The sequence below is a fragment of the Arvicanthis niloticus genome, chromosome 13 (assembly GCF_011762505.2).
Source record: "Arvicanthis niloticus isolate mArvNil1 chromosome 13, mArvNil1.pat.X, whole genome shotgun sequence".
Classification (NCBI taxonomy): domain Eukaryota; kingdom Metazoa; phylum Chordata; class Mammalia; order Rodentia; family Muridae; genus Arvicanthis; species Arvicanthis niloticus.
This window is the reverse complement of record NC_047670.1, coordinates 9,255,721-9,281,346: the sequence shown is the minus strand read 5'-3', so window position 1 is coordinate 9,281,346 and position 25,626 is coordinate 9,255,721. Positions and strand designations below refer to the sequence as shown.

Below are 25,626 nucleotides of genomic sequence, written 5' to 3'. Positions count from 1 at the left end.
AACCCCTACTTTAACTCAAAAGATAATAATTTTTATTAGACTTTTGGTGTGCTTTTTTATTATATTCTATACTAATATTTATAAGCCTCTACTAAAGATATAAAAACAATATAAAGCCATGCTCATGGGTATTTTCTCTTATATTTTCCCAATGGACCTTGATACATTATATATTCTTTGCAAGATCTTTTCATTTTTTTTAATTAGTTATTTCTACTAACAATGCATCTTTCCTCTCTCCCAACTCTCTCAATTCATTCCCAACATAGAGTGTCCACCCAAAAATCAATAAGACAGAAACTAATAAAAGTAAACAAGCAGATAAAACTTTTAGAGTTCTTTCTGGGTTGGCCAACCACTCTTGGCCATGGGCCTGCCCCAGAGTGTGAATGATATACCTAGAGATTGCTATTTGAGAAAACATCTTTTCCCTTCATCAGAAGGTAGCAATTGCAAATAGCTTATTGTCAGGAGCTACAATATTCCTATTTTTTTAGCAGAATAATATTAGTAGGTTTGCTTTTAGGGTTCATAATCTATCTAGTTTTTGGTTCTTTTGGACATTGTATCCACCATTATATGGTGACTCCATTTAAATCCCTTTCCTGTATGTATATTTTTTAGGATGCTTTTACTGAAGTGGGTTTCCATAAAGGTTTTTCAAAAGGCCTTTAGTGTTAGTTGAGTATGAGGAGGGACAACATTCTTTTGTTGTAACTTAGTGTAGCTTAGAAACAATTCTATTTTAGTTTATGCAAGTTGTATTTTGTGAGTATATCACCACTTATGCAGTAATTTGTTAATTAAATTTTTTATTATTTCTAACCTTTCCATGTTATCAACCTTACCTCTGTGACTTTCATGCTACCTATACGCAGGGATATTTTGATAGTGAATTTACAATATCCTAGATCAACAAGCAATTCACTGAAGTTTATTACCTGTTTGATGGATGTGAAATGGAAAAGTTCTAAAAATGACAATATTTCAGATTTTGTTTGTAATAAAATGTTAACATTCTTGAGTCTAGAGAATGAATTTCCTCAAAATCTCATGTAATCCATACAGAAAATGTTTTTGGAACTGAAAACCAATACTTCAGATGGTGGTCACAGACTGCGCATCTTATCTTGATACCTAAGAGTACAATCTTTAGGATACAAATATGAAATAAAAGCAGAATTTATGTAGCTATATGTCCTGATCAAATGCCATCATTTAAGATCACTTGAGTAGACATCTTTTTAAATTGACATGTATTTCTATTTAGAAGCATAGAAGATCACTTGTCACATTTAGCCTTCATGATACCACATGGCCACTATGATACTCGTGGATATTCTCACCTACAATGATCTACAAGGAAGTGTGGCTGCACCAGAAGAAACAATCATCTCACCAATCCCCTAATGCTGACTCCATGTCTGGAAGTATCAAATACCTGCTCATCCTAACTCAACCCGAATTGAAGTTTTTGTTGCAATAGTTGCAATGTTGCCTGCTGTATGCTCCCAGATAGGGCAGCTAGGACAGGACAGTATAACTATTTTGTCTCCTAACATTCTCTAATCTATGGCTTCACAATTGTTGGTAGGTAAGTAATTATGGTTCAATACAGCATTTATCAGGAGATTTAAGCATCAGACAGCTTCTTTGACATTAGTATTAAAATGTATGTAGTGAAACAGGGCTTGCTGTACCCACATAGTTAACAGGGAAATTCAGTAGTCATTGTGAAAATTAGAGATCAGAAAGCAATCCTCCAAATCTTGGATGAATATGATTTTTTTTTATTCTTGCTGTATTTATCAAAGGAAAATATGACAGTTTAATATTTATGTTTACACAGTCCATACATGATGGAACAGAGTCAAGCATAAACCCAAGGTTTTCCCTTCGGATATCAGCACTAGGAGTTAGTTGCCAACTTCTAACGTGACTGAAGAGTGTTGATCGACCAAGGGATAAGATTCAATCACAAAGAATTCTGTCTTATCTGGATTCAATTTTAGAAAAATTTGGCAATTTCCCTATAGCCAGTCAGCCAGCCAAATAAACAGATCCACTAAAAAGAGCTTGTATGACATTTCTTGCAGCAAACCAAGAGTGTGTAGCTGGCTGAGCAGAGTATGTCTTCCAGATCTGTGGATAAATCTCTGTAGCATGCAGATTCCAGCCAGAGGGCCCCGAAGATGCAAGAGAAATAGTCTGTTGACAACTTCTAGCTGAAGGAAACTGGAATTAAGTAAGAACAAAACAAACAATGCCACATAAACTTTGTTAGGGTTGAAAAGCATTTTAATGAATTTCCTGTTGTAAGGCAGAGTAAAAGCCTTGCAGGAGCTGGGCTAGAGAGAGCCAGAGTGTCCACAAGACAGCCAGACTGCCCCTAGTACTGACAAGGGCAATTTATGTGCTATGAAAGGAAAAAAAAAATCCTGACTGAAATTCATTCTAGATCTGATGACAGTTAAGATAATCCCAGTGCCCGGAATTGGCTCTATTCCTCTGCTCTTAGTTAAATTTTAAAAATTAAGGTGATACCTGTAAGGTATTTTTTCCTTTGTGAGCAAGACTTTTAAAAAGAGTTACAATTGCAGATTTCAAATATGATGGCAATTTAACAGAAGTCAGAGATTAACCGTGAGGGTTAAGCTGAACCAAGAAAACTGAAACAGACTCTCCTTGCCAGTGAGGAAGGCCACGGATTAGGGACTGGAAGTGGTTGGCTAAAGCTTTGGGATAATATCATTTAAATCCTCAACAGAAAGCAAATTAAACTGCAAGAAATCTTGATTGCCAGATTCATACGGACTAAAGAATACAAAGTGAATTCAAAACTTCTAAGAATTTCTGTGTCGAGAATCGAAAAATGTCATCAGAGTAAATATTGAAATCTCTCAGAATAAGCGATTTCAGAGACGTTAGGGTGACAGATACAAAACTAATTGACAGAATTCCAGAAAAGAGGATCAGGCCATCTTAAGAGCCAGAGAGACTAGAGAAGCTGCACCAGAGAGAGCTCTTAAAGGGGCCTCACTACATTTATCTCCAAAAGAGATAGTGCTTTTTTAAAATATAGTTTGTAAACAATGTTACATTTAAATGAAAACAATTATTCATGTGCTCTCTGCTTTTGCATCTGGAATGAAGCAGGTCCGTCCAGTGTTTAATGTGGTTTGGCCTACAATTGTGAAAAAAAAAAAAAAATACAATGGCTACATGTGTGTCTCATTGCTCTTATTTCCCATAGACAATGCCTGATGTTGCATCTCTGACACTCAACCTTCTCTCAGGACTCGCCCAAGAGGACTACAGAGCATCAGAGCATCGTAAGTGTGGCAAATAATGGTCATTATTTTACAGGCATAGAATTAGAGTGACAGAAAACTGGATTTTTTTAAATGGGTGTCTAGTATGTAGGATCTAATCAACACCATCTGACGTCTGTAGGTAGGATATATTTGGTGAGCAAAATCCTTGACAGATTTTCTTTTAAGTGTGAAATAAAAGCCTGGTGTTCAAAAGAGCCATGAGGACTAATGGAAATCTGACTGACTTTTTTAGACTGGAACAAAAGAGATCTGTGAGGCTGTCACCTTTACCAGCACTTCAAGGGACGCAGAAAAAAAAAAACAGAACACTCTTAGGACAAGCTTCGGGACAAGCTAAACATATCACCCCAGGTTGCTGGAATTTCAGTCGATGTTAAAAAGTTCCTTCTGAGGTTAGGTTGCATATGGCATTCCATCCTATACAGAGGCTCAGAAAACTTCAGTTGACAGAGCTGGGCCAGGTATGCATTTGTCTCCAAGTCAGGCTGTATAATTAGGAGACTCTTGTCAATAATTTAACATTTACAGAGAAGATTTGAGAAAGGGATTTTAAAATACAAATGTTTTGAAGTTATTTCTGACTGGAGCAAATAGAATCCATACAAAAGAAGACAGGTAGGGAGGGATTTGTAGATTTTCTGTTCAACGCTGCCGTACATAATATAGATCTTTGAAACTGTGCCACAGACTCCATGACAATCAGAGGCAGTTATGAATGCTTAAATGAGCTTTTATGAAAGTCTTTTGTGAAAAGAAGTGCAAGTTTTGTGATATGTAAACTCTAACAAAAATAGTGAGAGTACAGTTCATTATAACATATAGTTTGTGAAAAATAACCCAATAGAACGTAATGTTGAAATATATGTGCTTGTATGCAAGTACATACTTTTACATTGCTCAGATATTGAATATTTCAAATGATCTGACACACTTTAGAACCAGTAATTCCTGTCATCCTATGAAAGACAGCATGGAGTGACAAGGGAGTGTAAAAAAAAAAAAAAAAAATGTATCCAACAGCTTGGTGCCCACCTTGTCCCTACATGGCTCTTAGAAAAGCTGAGACACAAAAACTGCTTCTCCTAGCAGCTTTCATCCTAAGTCTCGAAAGCAGAGTAATTCAAAGTCCAAGCAAGGGTTAACAGAAGGTCCAGCTACTTTGCAAGAGACTGGTAAACCCACTAAACCTGGCCTAACAGGGAAGGAAAGCCCAGGGCTGGAGGTTCCAAAATCCAAGCTCCTGAGCCATTTTCGCCCAGAGCACTGGAGACGCTCAAGTAGTAAAAACATGGCAGATTTTGTTGAGACAATTAACACTAAAATTACTCAGAGCTTTTCATTTTGCGTTGTCTTACACAAAATTTATCATGGATGAAATGTTTATTTTATTTTCATTGTGTACTGTAGGGCTGTCTCTCTAACTTCAGTTCCTCGAGCCCCTGGGGTGTTTCTGTTGATTCTAGTGACACCTACTGGCAGAAGCGGACATTCTCCCTGGTATTCTCATGGAAAAAAAAATTACACTGAATTGGTTGCATTTGGATCTAAGGGGAAACCTTTTCTTACCACACTTTACCCCTTAGCTGATATAATGCATACTACCACATTAGACGACTCGTATAAGATTTCTTATACATATCACAGAATTGGTTAATTTTGCCCCATTTCTCCTCATCATTATAATCTTTGCCACAAGAATGGCTATGTTCTGAAAGATGTTCTGTCCCCAGCACAGTAATCATTGTCATATGAATGAGCTATCATTCAATCCTAAAGGCTGATATATTTTATTCTTACTTCTGTGACATTTGTATTACAGGGACAAAGGCTAACGCAAGAAAGGAAAATGATATGAATCCCATTCAGCTTTTATCATTTTAAATTCTCATCTTGAGATTCTTTCACGACAGGAACTAAAAAGTAGTTTTTCCTTTAGGAAAAAAATATAGTAAAAGACTAAAGGAAGGAAGGAAACGAAACAGAAAAATAATGAGTGTATGAAATGAAACCTCTGCTGTGCCCTCTTTTAATGTTTTACCCTCACGTTTTACACACCTGGTAAATTGCCACTGAAGTCATCAGAGAAAGAAAGGGACCCAAAGCCATGTCCATGCACAGATTTCCAGCAGAAAGGATGCTGTGTTAATGTTGAGTCGTGATGCAGGCACTAGTAGTACCCCACTGCAGAACGCTACTAGAGTGTAGCCGCTCTTGCATCAAGTGCAGGAGAGCCTCAGTCACACCGTTGTAACTGTCTCTGAACCAGGGCTTCTCAGTCTTCAAAATGAAAGACAATACACTAAACCATTAAAATGCTCAGAGGTCCCATTACATTGTCTTTCTTCTCCATTCTTCTGAAAAGCATTTTTATAGTTCCAGTAAGTTGGGAATTCATATAGGAACAAATAGCAAAGCCTGAAACAGGAGCTAAAAAAAAAAATTAGAGAAATACAATAAAATTAAAAATAATTATTTTGCATATGTGGCACACTTCTGAGATAATTTAAATGTATTATATATGTATTTTTATCTAAAAACTTCAATATAACTGCCTTCATGGTTTTATTTCTTAAGAATTTGTTCCCATTGGTACTTATAAAACCAATGTGTAGTTAATGTTTAGAACACATATTATCTCTGAAGCTTTCTGTATCTTTCAAACAGAAACGAACCTAATAGATTATATAAAAGAAAGCAATTGTTATTAAAATATAAAATTTAAATACTGGACTGATGCTTTAGAAAAATAAATATTAGTACATAATATTAGAAATATTTTACTATAGAATTGATTTAAAAAAAGAAACTGGGACACAAAGTATTCATTAATTTTTGAACTTCAGTTTTAGTATTTATTCTATAAGAATTATATTTAAAATTAAACATTCTATTTCACAATATTATTTTAAAATTAAAGCCATATATATGCATATATATATATATACATATGGCTTTAATTTTTATATACATATACAGAGGGGTAAAAGGATAAAATTTTCTAAGCTTTCTATGGTATTTTTTTCAGAAAAAAACATATTTTTATATAATCTATTAGAAGATTGTTCTTATTCTCACCCCTTGGTAGAAATGACAGACAGAACATACTAAGACTAAAAATGCAATTTCTGTAACTAAAAGTTCTTTAGTCAATTCTTTAGAAATTTAAAGCTTTAATATCAACAGATGACCACTGAGAGCAATATTCATAGGCTTGGAATATTGCCACTGATTAAATGACAAGCATTGAGTAATTTTATAATCCTGTGTTGTAAAAGTTGCATCCTTTCTTCTAAGCATTCTTCAATGCCCACCACCCACAGACTTTTCTCAATGGATGTGTGCAAATGTGTGAGTGTGTAAGTGTATGTGCTTCTTAATGGCAGAATAGACTGCTTTCAGAAGTCTCCGAAGAATACAAATACAGAAGTTGATAGAAATACATTTAGATACAGCCATTTAAAGATATGAACATATATTAAATTCTCACTAAAATCCCCTAAGAATTAATTTTAAGTTTTCACAATTAAAAAATAAGTATCCATCTATACACATATTTGTTTACTTAACAATTGACTTTACAAAAAAGTCAAATAGAATAAGAAGAGTTTGCAAATAGTACATGGGGTATGACAATTTTTGATATAATTACAAAGAGGAAAACTTGCTTCCTTTAAGTATTAATCCTCCTCAGCCTGACACAAGACTATTCTGACACAAGACTAAAAATTCTATACCCATGCTTTGCAATTGTTCGCTTGGCATTTTGGTCATACAGCACTTTCAGGCTTGTTGAATATGAATATATAATAGATCAGCAGTGGATCTCCAGAAAACATTTTGGTATCTATTTGGCTCAGGACAAAAATGTTTAACTCACTAGTGAAGATGGGATTAATGTACTTCTCTAATTTAGAGAAGGGTTGCTAGGCAGCACTGTTGTCCCTTTCTCATTTACAACAGTTTCTTTTGTAATCCTCAGTCTGCAAGTATAAAGTAGCATCATATGCAGGAGTGAGCTTAATAAAGCATCAGTGAACAAGATCTGCTTCCACATTCTCCCACCCATCCTAAGACTGCAGAGCACCTACTGAGAAAGGGAGATCCTTCTGGTATGCACACAGCAAACATGTGGCTTGTGTTAAGGTTTCTCTGAATCACATGGACAAAAGAAAAAAAAGGTGAATAAATTCCATCAAGGAACAGTCTGAGATTGGTGTCTGATTTATCAGTAATATAATTTCTCTCTCATAAGCAAACAGTTAAATTTCTTAGTGTATCTATTGAGGGCAGACAGCATATATATGCCTGAATAAACTAAATTTCTCATGAAACAGACTAAATATTTGTGTGTATTACATTAACCAGCTAAAAATATTAAAGCAGAAAGTAATACTGTTTTCAGCAAAATTATATTTTAAATAATTTTATTGTTGCATTTTCAGTATGATTTACTAAATGGATGATAATAAAATATAACAGATAAAAATTAAGGAATCTGGAAGAAAGTTGTGGGGCACATTAGTGTCAATGAGAATATTAAAAGTGTTAAATTGGGAGAGGCTGAGAAAAAAATATATCCATAAGAGAAAATACATGTAATGAGACTATAGAACAAAAGAGACAAAGAAAGCAGCAGAAGACGAGGAAGAAAATTTTAATTCATATAACAAAAGATTCCAGGGAAGAAAAACAGGAACTGGGAAGTGAATATTTAAAAATGAAAAAGACAGTAGGCATGTTAAACAGACTGCTGCAGGGAAGAGAGACAAGGAAGAGCTCAGAATGGCATGGACCTGGGGATGCTCAGAGAAAAGAGGAACAAGAAAGTTTTTTTAAAAAATGAAAGAAAGAAAGAAAGAAAGAAAGAAAGAAAGAAAGAAAGAAAGAAAGAAAGAAAGAAAGAAAGGGAAAATTGCAGGGGACACACAGCTAGATGGAGAACAGGAAACAGAGAGATGGTTAGGAATAAATGAAGAGTAAAAACAAAGAAGTTCAGCACAAATAGAATGAAAAGCCCACAACTATTTACTTAGTCATTACAAAGAGGAACTCATTTGAATGTATGTGGCTTTTGGGCTACAGTAGCAAGCACTCTGTTTCTGTAAACCTGCTTAAGAAATCTGCTCTGAGTTCATATTTGGAAATATAAAAATAGGAGCCATCTAAGGACTGACCACATCAAACATGTGTCTTTCACTTGAATGGGTATGGGGTTTTTTTGTTATTTTTTTTTTTTTTTTTTTTTAAACAGCAGGTTTTGTAGAAGGTTTTAAAAAGCGAGATTAAATTAAACAACCTAGGAAACATTATACAGAGTTAACGATAGGTGTTATTGCTTTTGTGGCTTCTTGCAATTCTACTGGCAACCAGAAATGCTACAATAACATCTACCACTATGAAGTTTAAGAAAACATCAACAAGTAAGACAGTCCTATTTGACATTTTAGTTTTGACATGTTTCTCCATATAATTAAAGAATACTTTGTGAATAGTTCACCATGTATTTTAAATAGAGATGCTCTTACTTAAAACATACATGGCTACATATGTGAGTATATGTAGAATACAGATTCCTTATACATACATAAATCATTACATTTTGAAGAATATGTAGTATTTTTCTTTGTGGCATCCTTCACATGACATTTTTACACAAAAATTAAACTACATAATATATTATGTTTTATGATATAAATTAGCTTTTCTTTTTTATTCAAACTACTTTTAAGTATATAGTCAAATAGTCATAGTTATACAGTTCAATTACATATTTATAGACAACAAAGGAAGACATGGCCAGACTGACAATAATTTAGATGGATGTCCAGCTATAACAAAGACAGAGTTGATAGCTCATAGTTAGATTAATAGCATTTTTTGTCCAGAAGAAAGGTGCTACAGGGGAGGGGACAAATGAAATATTATCTTCACTAATTTTGTTTTTATTATGCAGAAAAATATAATTCAACAAAGTAGTTTCTTAGTATACGTCTTCATCATTTGTTACTTGTATATTTCTTAATATATTTACTTACTTGTACACTAATATATTATGTAATATTTTTGTTATATTATATATAATATATAATTAATATATTAATATATTAAATATAATATATTTACTTACTTGTACATTTCTTACTTAATATATTAAGCTACATAAAACATTCTTAAAGCTAGAATCCTATATGAGTTCCATAGGAACTCAGCCATGATTTCATTACTTACAGCTTCTTTCTTTAGAGGATACTCTAGACTGAATTTGGCATCATAAGCATTCTATTCATGTACTTAATTAAAAACGAACTATGATAGAAACCATGTAAAATAATCTTTTTTAAAAAAAAACTAATTGTACATGTGAAATATAAAACAAAAACATCTTAGAGTGATTCACATAAAAAGTAATAAAGTCTCTCTTGGGCACAAAATTCAAAATGGGTCAACAGTAGTTTAAATTATCTTTAAAAAAAAAAAGCCTCTGCTCCAAAGACCCTGACCCAGGCACCTGATGACCAGAACAGGATGTATGACCACCTGATTTTTCTGAGCACAAGTCAGAGAGTTTTCAATGTCTGATGTGGTCCAATCTGTGTGTGACACATGTGAGCTGCTCATGGTGCAGAAATGTTTTACTAGGTTTTACAAAAATTTCTCAGGACTTCAGGAAGTTTAGTCTGAAGTTTAGAAGAGCTCTTATAAACATCAATAATTTCTAGATAGACTAAGGAATACATTTTTTTCTGTCTGATTTTATGGGGTTGAGAGAAAACAAACTAACAAAAAAAATCAAACAACAACAAAACATGACTCCTGACTAGCTGATATAAGCAAGACCTTCCAAGAGAAATAAAGGGAAAGATACAGCATTTCTTCAACAACACGCCAGAAGTTGCCACCTACTTGGTATCATTTAATCTTTAAACTGCCCTGAGAACAAATTAGAATCTTCTTCTGTGAAAAATAAGGTTTGATGAGAGTATCTGAAAAGGAAGTATTTACTAAGTTGTGTTATCTGCCATCAGGAATTTTGAATTGAAAGTAGAGTGTCTGCTCTGGGGAAATGAATGATCACTCTGGGACAGACAGAAAGGAAACATAGGTGTTCTGCCAAAACCTGACCTAACTTCCACAGAGTGGCTACCAGTAATGTCTCTGCCATGGCTGACATTTATTTCTAGAATTTTAATCTTTAAACATACAAGAAAAAAATCACTAAAAGTGAAATTGAACATATGAGCTCCTAAAGAAATTTTGAAGACCCCAACACACACACACACACACACACACACACACACACACACATACACACACACACACACATTGGAAGAGAGGTGAAAGAAACATAAATTCTGTAAGCTGTCCTAGTAGTTCACTGTTATATAGTAATGATCTACAAAAGTTCTTACACATCTTATGTATTTGTTAGATGAATTTTTAAAATTATATATGATACACTTTAAAGTGATAATATAAAACGCACAAATTTGTGGGAAATCTAAAAATATGCAAGGTCACAATATTCTTCAGGTATTTGACAATTTCACTTAAAAATCATTTATTGAATATGATAAATGATGACACACGAAGAATAAAGTTTCAAAATTTGTGTATGTGGTGTGTGTATGATATGTGGGTTTGTATTTGTGTTTGTATATGTACGTATGTGTGTGTGTGTGTGTGTGTGTGTGTGTGTGTGTGTTTCACACTGGCTATGGGGTGTGTATCGGAATTCAAGCTACAGAAATAGCAAAATGTCATGAAGACTCTTTGCATGACACTATCAGAAACACAAAGGAGAGAATTGGGTGGTGATTGTCAGGAAGTATGTGTAATTTCAGACATTGGGGTCCTTTCCCAAATAAACTTAACAGACTCAAGTGCTTTTGATCATATTCTTGGTAGTTTTCAAAGCAGACAACAAGAAGTACAAACAACAGTGTGGATATTTAAGATCTACAGGGTTATAAATATTCTTGATATGACATTTTATATCACACATATGTGAGTAAACATTAAATTATATATATGTATAATATTACTAATAAATTACTACATTTGCATCTAATAAATAATAGTCTGAAGAATCAAGATGGATATAAGCTTAATTATTTTATTTATTAAAACACATAACTTCATAATATATAAGAATGAATATAAAGACATTTTACGAATACTTTGAAATAATACCAAGAAAAAAATCATTGAAATGTAGAACCATATTGACTATATTACCACGTCTTCCTAATTTGGGGATATATAACTTGAATTAAAATAAGGAAATGATGAAGGTGTCAAAAGAAACTCATAACAGTATTAGTAGTTTATGGTAACCTTCTAAGTCACTCGAAATCATACATGTATCAATCTCTCAGCTCTATAGAACATGAAGGGAATTTCAAGCAGAGTCAAATGAAGACAGACAAGAGCTCCATGAGTATGTAGTAAATAAATTCATTTCAGTATCAGGCATTAGTTTCTGACTATTTGCCTTCTACAGAAACCACCTTACCTTTCTTTCCTTTTTCAAGTACAAGGATTAGAAATTAACAGTACAATGTGTTCAGGTACAAAAAAGCTGCTATTACTGATATATGGGTGTAGCACAATTTGTATAAAGAAAGTAAAGTGTTCTCTAAGGATAACATAATTTTAGGTTTGGGAAACTAAATAAATTTGCTGCAATTCGAATTGCAGCTTGGGTAGTTTCTAATGTCACATTAGAAGAATTAGTGCATACTTAAGCATCATTGAGTTATTGCAAATGAGTGCATATGGTCCATGGAAGGAGACAAAGCACTGAAATCATGCAGTGAAGAGATTTCATTTCTGAAACTATAGTGTCTACTGAAATACTCACTAAAGTTTCTCTTAAAGACAAATTTTAAATTTTATTTTTAAGGAAAATAACATGAAACATGTTCTATGATAACATAAAGATGATCATAGCTCTCACTATCAGCAGTAAAAAGAAAACTAAAAATTGAGTTCCTATTATTTCCAATGATGCTGGAGCTAACACACGTCTCCTGGGGGTAAAGAAAATTAACTTCATGTGAATTTGTCTTAACCTCCAGTCTTTAAGGAGTAACAGACCTGAACTGAAACTCTTTAGACTAAGTGAAAGGAATTCAAAATGGCACCTTGAAGATAAGTATTCAAAGCTTGTACATTCCCTAAAGTAGTAGTTAACCCTCCAGGCTATATCTGTATTCAATTAAAATCTAGTAAGACTTTGTTTTTCTATTTTATTATTTAGATCAAAATATTTTATTAAAAGTAGACAGAATTGTTAGAAATGATTCTATTTGTCTATTTACTAATACGAAACACTTTTTAAAAGAAATATCTTAGTTATCTGCCTACTCAAACACAAACTGTACGCTATAGAAATCAAGTAGAACACAAGCTCAATAACTAATATTTCTCAATACTCATGGAAGATTCAATTATAAAACTCTGTTCTAAACACTCTGAAAAGTGGAGCTTAATGTGGAGAATGCTAGATCACTTCTGAGACTAATCGTGCAATCTTTCTCGCAGTAACTAGCTTTTGTCTCTCTGTGACAAGTCAACTCACAGTGTAACACTGCCCTCTACTTCACCAGAACCTAACTTTCCTCCTTGCTCTGCACTCTAATTCTCAGGCTCACATACTGTAACCTCAAGTTTTCTTGAGAGTCATTAGGAAACTTCTTCTTTATTAAAAAAAAAGAAAGAAAGAAAAAAAGAAAAACTCAAACTGGAAACTTCCTTACTCTTTGCTTCCTAAGAAACAAAGCAATCTAGATCATTAGACTGACAGTCACAATGGAACTTAAAAGCAGGAGGCAACTTTACACCTGGAATTTTCTTTAGATAGCTTAAATATATAAGAAAAGGAACAGAGAATATTTTATATTTTAGTGACTATCATTACGTTTCTCAATCTGATGTGTAGCTATTCTTTTTCTTCAAAGCCTAATGAATTTTCTAAGAATAATACTGTTTTAAGTAACAGTTCAGATATAGGCAAAGCTCTGTCTGTTTCCATGACTGTGGCATTAGATACAGTTGAATGCAATGAGAATTAAACTGACCCATTTATGCTGGAACCAATAGAAAATAACAAATTTACAGTGACCCATTAAACACAACTAGCTCCCAGCATCGATCATTAACTGCCATAGGTCAAAGTCTCTTATTCAAAGCAATCACAAATTATCTTACTCTGATATTCTCTTATAAAGAAAATGATTTGTATATTTCTGTTTACCAAATGTATATCTCATATCACTATATGTATGCAATTTGAAGACAGTGAGTCAAGCTATGTAACATATATTACCTCCTTGATTTACCATTTCTTCATCATAGAACATTTTTAAAAATATGACAGTGACTTTTAAAATATTGTTATTATCTCCAATTACAATGTTACATCACAGATTTTTGAATCATATTTTTCCTAACTGAATTTATATTATTTATTCAACGTATCCTCCTAAATATCCCATTCCACAGTAACCACTACTCTATTCTCTGTTTTGTGACTTCAACAGCTTAAGATTCTGTATATTAGATCCCGTAAAATATGTCTTTGTGTCTGGTTTATTTAATTTAACATGATATTCTGTTTCTGGAAGTGATGGTATTTTCTTATTTTTAGGCTTGGGTGATAATCTGTTGTGCGCCATGTTTCCTTTAGTGTGTCCATTGCCCTAGCTAGATTATATGATTTAGTTACGGGAATAGTCCTGCAATGAAAATGCAGATGCCAACAGTTATGCATTCAAGAGTATTCTTTAATTTCCTTTAGTTTTGCATTTGCTGATGGGATTTTTTGGGTCATATAATAGTTTAAATTTTAATTTGTTTAGTAACCTGTGTGCTATCTGCCCTCATAGCCCTATATCACAGCTCTAATAAAGAATTTGTAAGCACTCCCCTTTCCATTCAACATGCAGGAACTTGCTGATAGTTCTCCAATAAACAAATTTTATGCAATCACAGACTCTGAATCTCTGAATATTTTTAAGTTATTTCTCAACGTGCTTATTTTCTTCTTTGCAAAGCCCATACATGGAAAATGTATAGAAGAGATTCTAAACAAAGTGCTTCATCTTATAGATTGCATAATAGTAGTCACTGGCATTTGTAAGGGATAAATTTGAATCACTTAAAGTTAAGTTACATTTTAAAATGTTTTCAGCTTTACTGGAGTTATCACTAGCAAGTGCAGACCAGAGAATTTTTAGAGTATAACAAAGTTTCTTTGGGAACTTTTGGTCTAGAGAGGGAAATAATCATACAAACATAATACACTAGTACATAATGCATAATAAACTATTATATGACCCAAAAATCCCATTTTCTCCTAAAGTCAAGTTCCAAATATATTAGAGTAGGTTGTGCACATACAAAATACTTCTATGCTCTCTGGAAAAATGATGTTTGGAGACTATTGAACACGCACCTCTTATATTCTGATGTGGCATAATGTCCTATCATTTTAAGCTAATATTAGCATTTTTAGAATAATATCTTAATAGTTTTAAGGAACGTTAGAATAAACCTATAAATAAAAAGAGATTATGGATTTCTGTATAGATTTCAGCCATTTCTTCAAAATGTGTATTTGGTATATACAAGCCAGATCTTAAATTCAGACTTTTAATATAATTACTCACTTTCTATTTGATGGTTGAGTCTGTTGAGTCCACAAATGTGACTGGTGGGTGGCATGGTGGCTAATGGGGCTTGGACATTTGATTCAGTCAGATCTATGTGAGCTGTAATATTAGAAAGTATACATAGAGGGCTGTTGAGATGGTTCAGCAGGTAAAAGTGATTGCCACCAAGCTTGACATCCCCAGTACAGCTCTAAGACACTCATGGTTGAAGAAAAACAATGTAAGCCTAAGTAGGAATTCAAAGAGTTTTATGAGACACACCTTTCATTTCTCACTGCAAAGAGCCTAGGCCAATGCCCCTTCACTCGTGAATAAGTTGAATCATCACTGCGTGAGTTATTGTGACTAACATCACACTCTAAGCAGATGATAATATATGAGGTGTAGCTCACCTACCACAAGCAGAGTACAGCTATGATCTTGGTAAGTGATGTCTGATACCAGAGTGCCCAGCTGAGAGTGTAGTCCACTTGAAAAGAACACAGATGGTCACTTTGTTGGAAGCATGTCTTGAGTTAGAGCTTCTGGGTGTTTAGAAAGAACCTAAAATCTCTATTCTTTCTGTATATACTTTTATTCCAAAATATTGTATTTAGTGTGTACACATATGCATACCAGCATGCCACAGCACATGTACTGTTTGTTCTCCCCTTCTACCATGTGGCTTTTCAGGAGTGAACTTGGGTTGTAAGGTTTGTTGGGAAGCACTTTTTATCTGCTGAATGATGTCTCACCTGACCTGCATATGTGCCCTCTAATTTTATATGTGGGCGACTATTTCAGTGTTTTAAGTAACCTTGTGTTCCCTGACCAACACTCCCCTGTCACTGCTATCTCTACCTTTCAAAGAAATAAATATTAAAATGGCTTATAAACCCTGCCAAATTTTCAATCTAAGTAAAATGTGTCACCTCAAGTGAGCCTACTGATATGCAAAATTTGCCTGAATTTTCTCTGGCACTCCAAGGAGGAATGCTGAAGCTGAAGGATGGGTGCTCTTTGAAGAAGTGTCTAACATGGAAATACTATCTTGTGCAGTACGTAACACAGCTGCCAAGGTCAAGGTCACTGGCAGTTTATTATCACGGGTATATTCTAAAACAAAGCAAGCAATGTTTCTCATGGTATAAACAGTATCTGTGTACAAACACATCTCTTACCTAGACAAATTTAATATTTCTTTCTTTGCTTAGATTTATTTTTATTATTTTTAAATTATGCATACTTTGTGTGTCTGTGTGTATTGAATATTTGTGTGCTAGGACAGGTCCCCATGGGGTCTCGAAAATGATATCAGAACACCAGAAGCTAAAGTTACACCTCATGTGGGGAGTGGAAACTTCACTTGCATCCTCTAAAAAACAGTATATAAACTAAACCACTGAGACATTTTCTCTTTTAAAGATACTTAATGTTTCCATTTAAGGATGTTCAGTAAGTATGTAAATTATGTCAACCTGATATTTAATAAATGTGCCTATTGTCTTTGAGATATATAGAATGATCCAGTAAACAATTTTATTAAAATATAAATCAGGATACTGTTTAAAATTTTGAAAAAGAATCATAGTATTCCTTCCTAATTACTTATCACATGGAAGACTTTAGTGTCTAAAATTATAAACAAAGGGCATTATATACTTAGTATGCCATTTAATGTTTCAGCTACATTTATTTCCCTGTGGTCTGGGTGTATGGCCAATACAGTATTTCAAGCTAAAAAGATTCTATGTCTATTTTCTGTTGCCATTACTTGTCTCCTGTTGTGAATGTTTATCATTTTTATAGTTGTGAATGCATTAATAAAAAGAACCATATTTTGTTGATGCCACAGCTATTTCCCCCTCCAGGAAGCACAAAAGGAAAGAGGTTAAAATGATTTAATTTTCTCAGAATCCCCAGAATGATAACTCTATGTGTTTTTATGTTTCTAGCAGGATGACGTTAAGGAGAAGAGATAAGTAGAATATTTTGACTAGTAACTTCCTATCCATAATGAGCACATGACTTTATACACAGAGTCTTGCCCATTGAATTCAAATGAGAAACTTTGATTGTATCCTGTGGACATGATAGGACAGAAATGGGCCAGGTATGTGTTGTTGTGATGTGAGCAACTTAGATATGCTCACTAGGTTTACAAGGAAATAAGGGGGGAGGGTGTTGTAAGGAGAGAACAATAGTGGGTTCTTTCAGCTAACCTTCTAGCCATCAGTCAACTCACTCGCTATAAAAACTGCTGAGAAAGACAATGAAAGAGCTATTATAATAAATAGGAAATAGTTTTAGATGGGAGAAATTATGTATGAGGTTCATGGGTAGGATCACAGAAAAGGATCAGAGTGGAAAGGTGAACAGAAAGCATATGGTCAGAATTTTGAAGGAAACAGGGATACCATTGTGTCCTGAACTGAAATAAATGTATTGTGTGCTACACTAAAATATCTAGGCTTTAAAAAATAGTTTAGTTTATATTTTAATCTCACAATTATAATAATTATGACAATTTTTACAACACAAGTGTGTGGGTAAATAAATCAGAAAATCTAAATTTAGAATTTAATGTAAGTACAATATACAGCTATTTGTGTGAAAGGAATAATTTCCCCTTCTTCCAGTATTTTGTTCAGGTGTGAAATAGGTTGATATAAAGAAGCACAGATTCATGGTTACTCGTTTCTTTCTTGTGTGCCTTCTCCTACCAGCATTCCAGGCTGTGTCGTGACAGAAGCATGTGAAAGAGCAGTGTTTGTTAAAGTTGCTGGGCTTGCAGTCTGTATGGATTGCCTACAGCTACCAAACAGGTAACGCATGTGAATGAACAGAAACATAAAGCCTTTTCTGTCAGATGCCATATCCTGTTCATCAAATGTTTAAAGACAGTTTTTCTATCAACACTTACACTATAGCAGAATCCTCCATTACATTAAAAATCAAAAATCAAATAAAATATTCCCTGAATAGGTGGGACCTTTATGGAATCTAATGGCAGATAAAGAATGTGCAAAATTTTATGAAGAACAATTATTTATAAAAAAAAGATAAAATAGGGAAAAGTTAATACATACAGATTAAACTTTAACAAGTAACTGCTAGTAAAACCCCATATAAAAATATTGTGCAGAGTGGGTTATATTTAGAAGTATATATGTATAAACATGTACATATATGTATAAAATAATAATTAGTGGAACAAAGGCCATAAAATTGAAGGGGAATGAGGAGGTGTATATATGAGGACTACCATAAACCTGAAACAGAAGCTATTGTATATACACAAAGGACTTGTAATGTAGAAAACAAGGAAGCAAGCAAACAAACAAGTCAAACCGACTAAACCTTAACATAAGTTAAAAAAAAAAAGCACAAAACAACAACAAAACTTCCAAAGATCCTCGTTGAGTTAATTTGTGTGTTGGTTGTTACACAAGATTGGAAAGCATAAGAGAGTTAGTGACACTTCCAAACTTATGGAAGCATATACAAATTTTAAATAGTGCACTAGAGAAATCAAAATCAAAAAACAGTTATTAAGTCTTTCTGACACAATACAAAAGTTTCAAACGGAGAAGGAGACAGGGGAGACTGCACATTTCTCTATACTTCATGACTTAGATGTATGTGCCAATTCTGCTTTTGGAGCCACTAGATTAATAGTAGTTTTGCTCTTCCACATGATGGCAAATGAAACTTTAAAATTCTTTGCATCCATTAACCAAGAAGAAAATATATTTGGTTTCAACTTCATACCTAACCTTAAAAGAATTTTAAAATTTCTGGACCTTAATTGCTATATATTTTATATTTATAAAATAACTACACCTGTATTTCAAATATAATTGACATTTTTGTCATATACAAAACCTTACTTGCAGTCTCATTCTGTGCAAATGCTCAAGCCCAGTATCTTCATCATCTTTGATAAAAAGCATATTGGGTTCACTGGGAATTTTAAAAATATCTGAATTAAATCAATATTTCGGATTTTAGACAAAACTCAGCCTTCTCATTTTAAAAGAGAATAAAATTTACAGGCACAAATATCAGATGTGGATATCATTCATGTATTTCTCTAAATATACATTTTAATAAAGATTGTATTCAGCTGGGATACCATGGATCAAGTTACAAATACAGCAGGATCAATACTTGAGATAGAGAGGGAAATATGTAATAGCCAGGAAACATATTTAATATTGATATATTTGAACTCACTTGAGAATTCTAAAATATTGCTTAGTCTCTAAGAAATCTAAATTAATTTCAACCACACAAGTGCTTATTTAGCATGAATTACGTTATAGACACTGTGAGAGGGACTTCTGACATAGTAGTGACACAGAATACTGTTTAGGAGAGCCCTGTGCAATCACACAAGTCTAGAGTATATAAGAAAGAACTATGGAGATCGAAGAAACATCCAGCCTTTAAACAGTTAAAGACCTGATGGTGCCTTTGCCCCATTCTTTTCTTCAGTGGCTGAATCTAATAGAATTTTTCTGAATGTATTATATGCTTTTGTGAGTGTGTATATATGTGTGTGTGTGTGTGTTATATGCTTATGTGTATGTATATATATACACACAACACACATACATTACATATGTATGACAATGTATATATAATATATAATTGTGTATATAATATTGTATTTTATATGTATATATATTGTATATGTAATACAAATATATATATATATATATATATATCTCAGCTGGCTGATTCTAATAGAATCATATATATATATATATATATATATATATATATATATATATACATATTTGTGTGTGTGTGTGTGTTGAAAGAGAGAGAGAGAATGTGTGTGTGTGTTTTGAAAGTCCTCTCAGATTTTTCATTTTCCTTCCTAGGAATCCTCAGTAAGTTTAGTTGTGGGATAAATGTAACTTTTTAAATACTAACTTTCCTTTGAAACTTCCCCAGGCAAGGACTATTTTTCACGTGGGATCTATGCCTCACCCCAAAGTGTTTCTGTCTTTATTCTCTTCTCTTCTTTAGGGAAGCTTGCTGTAATTTTGAATGCTGAATATAATGCCTGGACCTGAATGCTTCCCAGAGTTTCTCATGTGGACCTTAGATATCTGCTGAGTCAATTGGCTTAATTAATGGCTTTATTCAAATTTCATGTTAATAAATTTTGCATGACAAAGAAGTCATTCTGAGAGCATGTAGAGAGCTTAAAATACTATATGATTTTGAGCCTAATTTCTTTTTCATTCATATGAGACATATGCTTTTCTCCTTAATTTTCCCAGAGTCTCAAGAACAACTAAATTGCATTTTAGTTTTTGTAATTCTATTAGACTTGAGTATGTTTAGTAAATGCTCAATAAACATTTGACTATTGGTTGATCTAGGATGCAGAGGAAGGTTTGCGTGAAAGGAAACACTTCTTTGGCAGAATACTAATAGAAAAATAATATACTCAACTGAAATTCTGTTACTATTGTTCATTAACTTAGAAATACCTTGTCCCTGTAAGCTGCTGCTCCAAGTAGCTTGCAGGATAATACTGGCACTGGATAGATGATTCTTATGTCATAATACTGTAAGTGAACAGCAGAACAACCATTCAATAAACACACTACAAGCACAACAAACTCTACCTACCCAGCATATACACAAACTATTTCCTTCAGTATTTATCCAAAGTCACCTACATTTCAGGTAATCTTTATTCATATTTAAATGTTCTAAGGATTTGTTGAAAAGGAAACAACACCATCAAAAAGGGATATTTAAGTAAACAGAGGATATTCACTTCCATACCTTTTTGTCACACTCAAGAGACTAGATCAGCCACAGTGTGAAGGTCGTAGTGTGACACTAAGACAGAGAGCCAACAAAGAAATACAACTACAAAGTTATGTCTACTAGAAAGTAACTTTTAAAAGAACTGAGTGGAACTGAGTCTATCTGGATGTAGGTTAGGCCTCATGAGGAGGGATCAGTGGGAAAAGACACCTCTGGGGGTAAGAATCAAGTATACAGACCTCTTATTATTGAAAAAAATGAGAAGATTTTTGATATGCATAATTTACACTTTATATTTTGTGCATATATTTATAATATAAATATATTTGTAATACACATATTTCTAAGCTGTGAGATTTATTTTTCCCTACTGCCCTTTAGAGTAGTAACGCTTCATGGTCACATCCACAAACCAATCAGATATTAACTAGGTAGCTGAAAGTTATTAGTAAAGTATTCAAAACCTTGAAGTTGGGCAATTACCAAATGTGAGACTTATATAAAGCCAACTGAGATAACCAGTTCCAGATTCAGGTCTTTTTGATGACCTGTTTGCCCTGAAAGTTTTGTGATGGTGGTAGCTAATAGCTCTGGTCTTTATTATGCTTGTCTCAGCTTACTGCCCTGAAGAGATGAGGGATACAAGAGGTGCTAATCCATGAAGCAAAAATTCCTGATGATTTACAACAGAACTAAAGGAGTAGCTATTCCCCCTTCTACTAGATTCTCTGAAAGTAATTTCCTTGATAAAGTGCAGCCCATCTGTAGACAGAAATATTTAGCAGATAACAAAGCAATTCTATAATCTGTTCTTAGTTTTGGTAAGAGCGAAGGTAGTATTCTGGCTTTGGTCATTCACTCACTCATTCATTTATTCAATCATTTATTCATTTTTAATGAAGCCAGTGTTTCAGAAGGCTATAAGGAGATGTGGGTAAATGATATAACCTCAATTCTATAGTTAACCATAATCATGAGCCATCCTCGTTTGGTACCGATAGGAAAATCTATACTTGGTTTATATAGAATTTTACATTTAAACAACGTCTGGTCACAAAAGGAAAAAAAAACAGGAAAAATTTAGTTCTGTGACATCTCAGGAAGATAAACACATCTAGAAACATTTACAGATACCTGACTTTATATGCTAATTTGAAGAAAGCTGACTAAAAAGCCTTACCCTGACCGGTCCACTATCACCAAGAAAACTTACTGTCCTTTCCTAAAAATGCAGGACAGTGTTTCTGACTTGGAGGAGAAAGAAAATATGTTCAGATTTCACTTTTTCTATCATGCTTTTTTTCTTTTTTTTTTTTCCTTCTCTCCTCCATGAAAACAGGAAGAATATCGATGTTCACTGGGCTCATGACAGCACACTCCTCTGCAGCTGGGCACAAAGCAAGTCTTCTTGTTCTCTGTACAACAGCACAACCTAGCGGAAGAGAGAGCACTGCTCTTTGGGGCCAAGAAAAGCCGGGTGGTAAATTTTATCAATTATAAGGCCGCGTATACTTGATGTAAGCATTCCATTTCAGAGAGTAGCAAAAGGTGAAGAAAACTTGGTAATTATGTAAATGATCCATAATGCGTTTGGAAAATATAGACTTTTAAAGCTACTGACTATTTGAATGCATATTTCTGAAGTATAATTTATATGATCTTAATTTTAAAATCATGAGTAAATAAAAGCGAGCACAACCCATAATTCATTTACTCACAGTGCTTTATATTGAAATCACCTCTTCTAATCTCGTAGAAATTGGATGTACACAAAAGTCATTCCGGGTCTCTAATCACCCTGTATGACTGGATCTCAACAACAGCCCAACACCCAGCCTGCATGTGTTTGTGTGTATGTGTGGTGTGTGTGTGTGTGTGTGTGTGTGTGTGTGTGTGTGTGTAGGATAGTATAGATGGGTGTGTAGACATGAGAGAAAGATAAATGTGAAAAAAAACAGTGGAAAGAAATGCATCTAAGAATCTGAAATGAGAAACATAACACATATCCCAAAAACACATAATATAGTATGCTCACTAAGTAGCTATTAGAACCGAAAGGTTATTTTACTACTTATATATGTTAAAATTAGTGCACCTGAACAATAAGCCAGGTCTTCCCCAAGCTCCACCTAAGTTCTCTGTCAAAGCCTGAATTTCAGGATAATTCTCACAAGCTAAAGGCTCAGTTGTTGTTTGTGTTGGTTTGATTTATTTCACTGCTTCTGTTAGTGCACCGAACAAGCTCATTCAACACTTCTCATATTGGTTAAGTTTTAAGCAAGTTTGAATACACACACACACACACACACACACACACACACACACACACACACACACACATATATATATATATATATATATATATATATATATATATATATATATAAATGGAACATATAAACATAGAAGTCTCAAATGTATAGACCAAAAGAAAAATGAACCCATGAGAAGCCATGAACAAAACCCCAATATTTTTCTTTTCTAAGAGTGTGGAGGAGACCTCATCCCCTCTTCTTCATGGGGCATGCTATGGTAAGAATTAAATGTAATTTAGTGAGACAATAAAATCATCTCCATGCTGTGCTGTTGTGTTCAGGATGGGTTTGAGGATGATTAAACATGTAAATCACAAGGCTCTGCAACATTTTTTCTTTCCTTCGTTTTTAACACCTCTTCAGATGGCATGTTGATCGTGTGTGCCCTGTGAACACAGAAGGCCTATAGGTCAGCCCTGAAATTATAGCTAAACCTCAACTCCTGAGGTCCACAGGCTGTTTATATCGATGAGAATTTATGATGTCTACACCCTAAGTCCCCGGCCTCTCTTTTACATTGACTTCTTTACAATTTGCTGCTTTATTTTATGGTGGTCCCTTGCCCTCTATAAATATATCACAGTTACTTAACCCCAGATCCCACCTCCGACTTCAGCAAGGATCTATTTGTTTCTTTTTCTGCTACTGGATGTTTCATAATCCTCCACATTAGCAGCTATTATTTTATATCAGCTAACATTTTCCAAATTCTCATCACCACCCAATGGCTAGCCCTCTAACTACTTAATTGGACTGCTTTTAGAACTGTTGTTTAGAGATGACACCCAAGCAGGATATTTTCTTTAAACTCACACAATGATAGAAGTATTTCCCATTGACTATCTTTTCATGGAAAAATGAATACATTTAACTGCAAAAATTACATTTCAGCAAGCGTAATTGCCTTGTGTTATTTTAAATATAAGAACTTATAACAACATGACCTAATCTTAACAATATGCCACTAAGTAATTAAAGTTTTCTGTGGGTTAGATCCTAATAATTATCTTGTTTTGGCTGAAATCCTTATTCCAGTTCTCCCAAATAAATCTGGAAAATAATAAGGGATTACAGTTTTGCAAAAGCTATTGTCTGATATTAAAATTGTTAAGAAAAATATGAGTAGGTATTATGCAAATTCTGACCTAATCCTGGCAGCATTCTGGTAGGTAATTGTATTTTTTCTTTAAAGGAGGACAGACCCTACAATAATTATGCCTTGTTAGTGTCTACATTGCTACATTTTTGATTTATGTATTTTTCTGGGAGTTGACAGATAAGCAAGAAAAATTGACATATTATAAACTAATAAAAATAAATAATATCAGAATGTGCCTAGCAGCAGCATGCATTGGGAGGTTAAATCAAGACATTAATCACAAAAGTTTTTGAGCAAAATATATTTTGCACAAAATTTCTAAATGGCATATATCAAAAATAGCTCAATATTTAAATTACTATGTGTGTTACAAAGATTATGACTGTTAAGCTACTCTGCTCTGTGACGCATTGAAAGGGCCATGATTTGTCTTCATCTTCCTTAGATATTCGGAAGCAGTCATGTTACTTTGACTTTTCCTTACATATAGCCAGATGTAACATTGCTGTCAGGTTTGGTACTCTAGTTTCCCTCAAAATAAAAATATACTTAGTGTGAAATTTGAGTAGCAGAATCTTTGCAGTGTTTTTATAAAAATCTTTATTTCTTAAAATGCTGCCGTTTGAAAGTTTTCTGTTATTTCATACTCAATACTCGGGGAAAATAAAAATTTAAATCTCATGCAATCACTTTTCTCTAAAAGCATAACCCCTGCACCTCAGGCTAGGCAAGAGGGACAAAGGAATGATGTGTCTATAAGCAAAGGCTTTAGTCAAATGTCTGGTTGGCACTTAAGAGCAAGAAAAGGCAAAGCATTGGAGCTAGAGATGCTGCCTGCCCTCCAGATGGTGCAGGGTGGGCTTACAGTCATTATTTCCAGGCATATCCTTAACTCTGAGCAGAACTGTGCAGGCAAATGCCTCATGAGTAGTCAGCCCAGTAACAGGAGTGACACGTTCTTGTTGCTTTGCTGGGCAAAACATAGTAAGCATTTGTCATAGTATTAAAATTTCAATAGTCTCTCTTCTTGAAGTGGAGTGAATTTCAAAATCAAACTAAATAATGAAATTTTAGAAATAAAGAAAAATTATTCTCTAAAGTTTATAAGGATGTGATCAACAAAACCCTGAAACCATTCTTTCCGTAAGAATGGAGAGGGTAGAAGCCATCACTCCATTAATGGGATCTACAAACATATAAGTATAGCTGACTATAGCGTGTGATTTCTTTCGTCAGAATAAACTATTCTATACTGCTGCTTGTGAAGTTGCTATTTTAGCATCCATAAGATGCCAGAGCCCAAGAAATTACTGTCATACAACATTTCGGGTTTATGATCAGAAGGGCTCAAAACACTCATTTTGTTCTTTATCTTCTGTACTAGCATCTCTTTTTAAAATATGCAGGCAAAAGCAGTCCACAAACTCATGAAG

The 25,626-nt window shown here is 33.8% G+C and overlaps 1 long non-coding RNA gene across 2 annotated transcripts; it reads left to right on the top strand.

Annotated features, from left to right (window-relative positions):
• The first annotated feature begins 2,108 nt into the window (after positions 1-2,108).
• Positions 2,109-22,484, top strand: LOC143434041 (uncharacterized). Of its 2 annotated transcripts, none has more exons than XR_013103204.1 (4): positions 2,109-2,245; positions 3,254-3,332; positions 17,713-17,811; positions 22,119-22,484. It is a non-coding gene; the product is annotated as an uncharacterized LOC143434041 (long non-coding RNA). The 2 variants fall into 2 exon arrangements; XR_013103205.1 differs by lacking the exon at positions 2,109-2,245 and adding an exon at positions 2,826-3,156.
• The last annotated feature ends 3,142 nt before the right edge of the window (positions 22,485-25,626 follow it).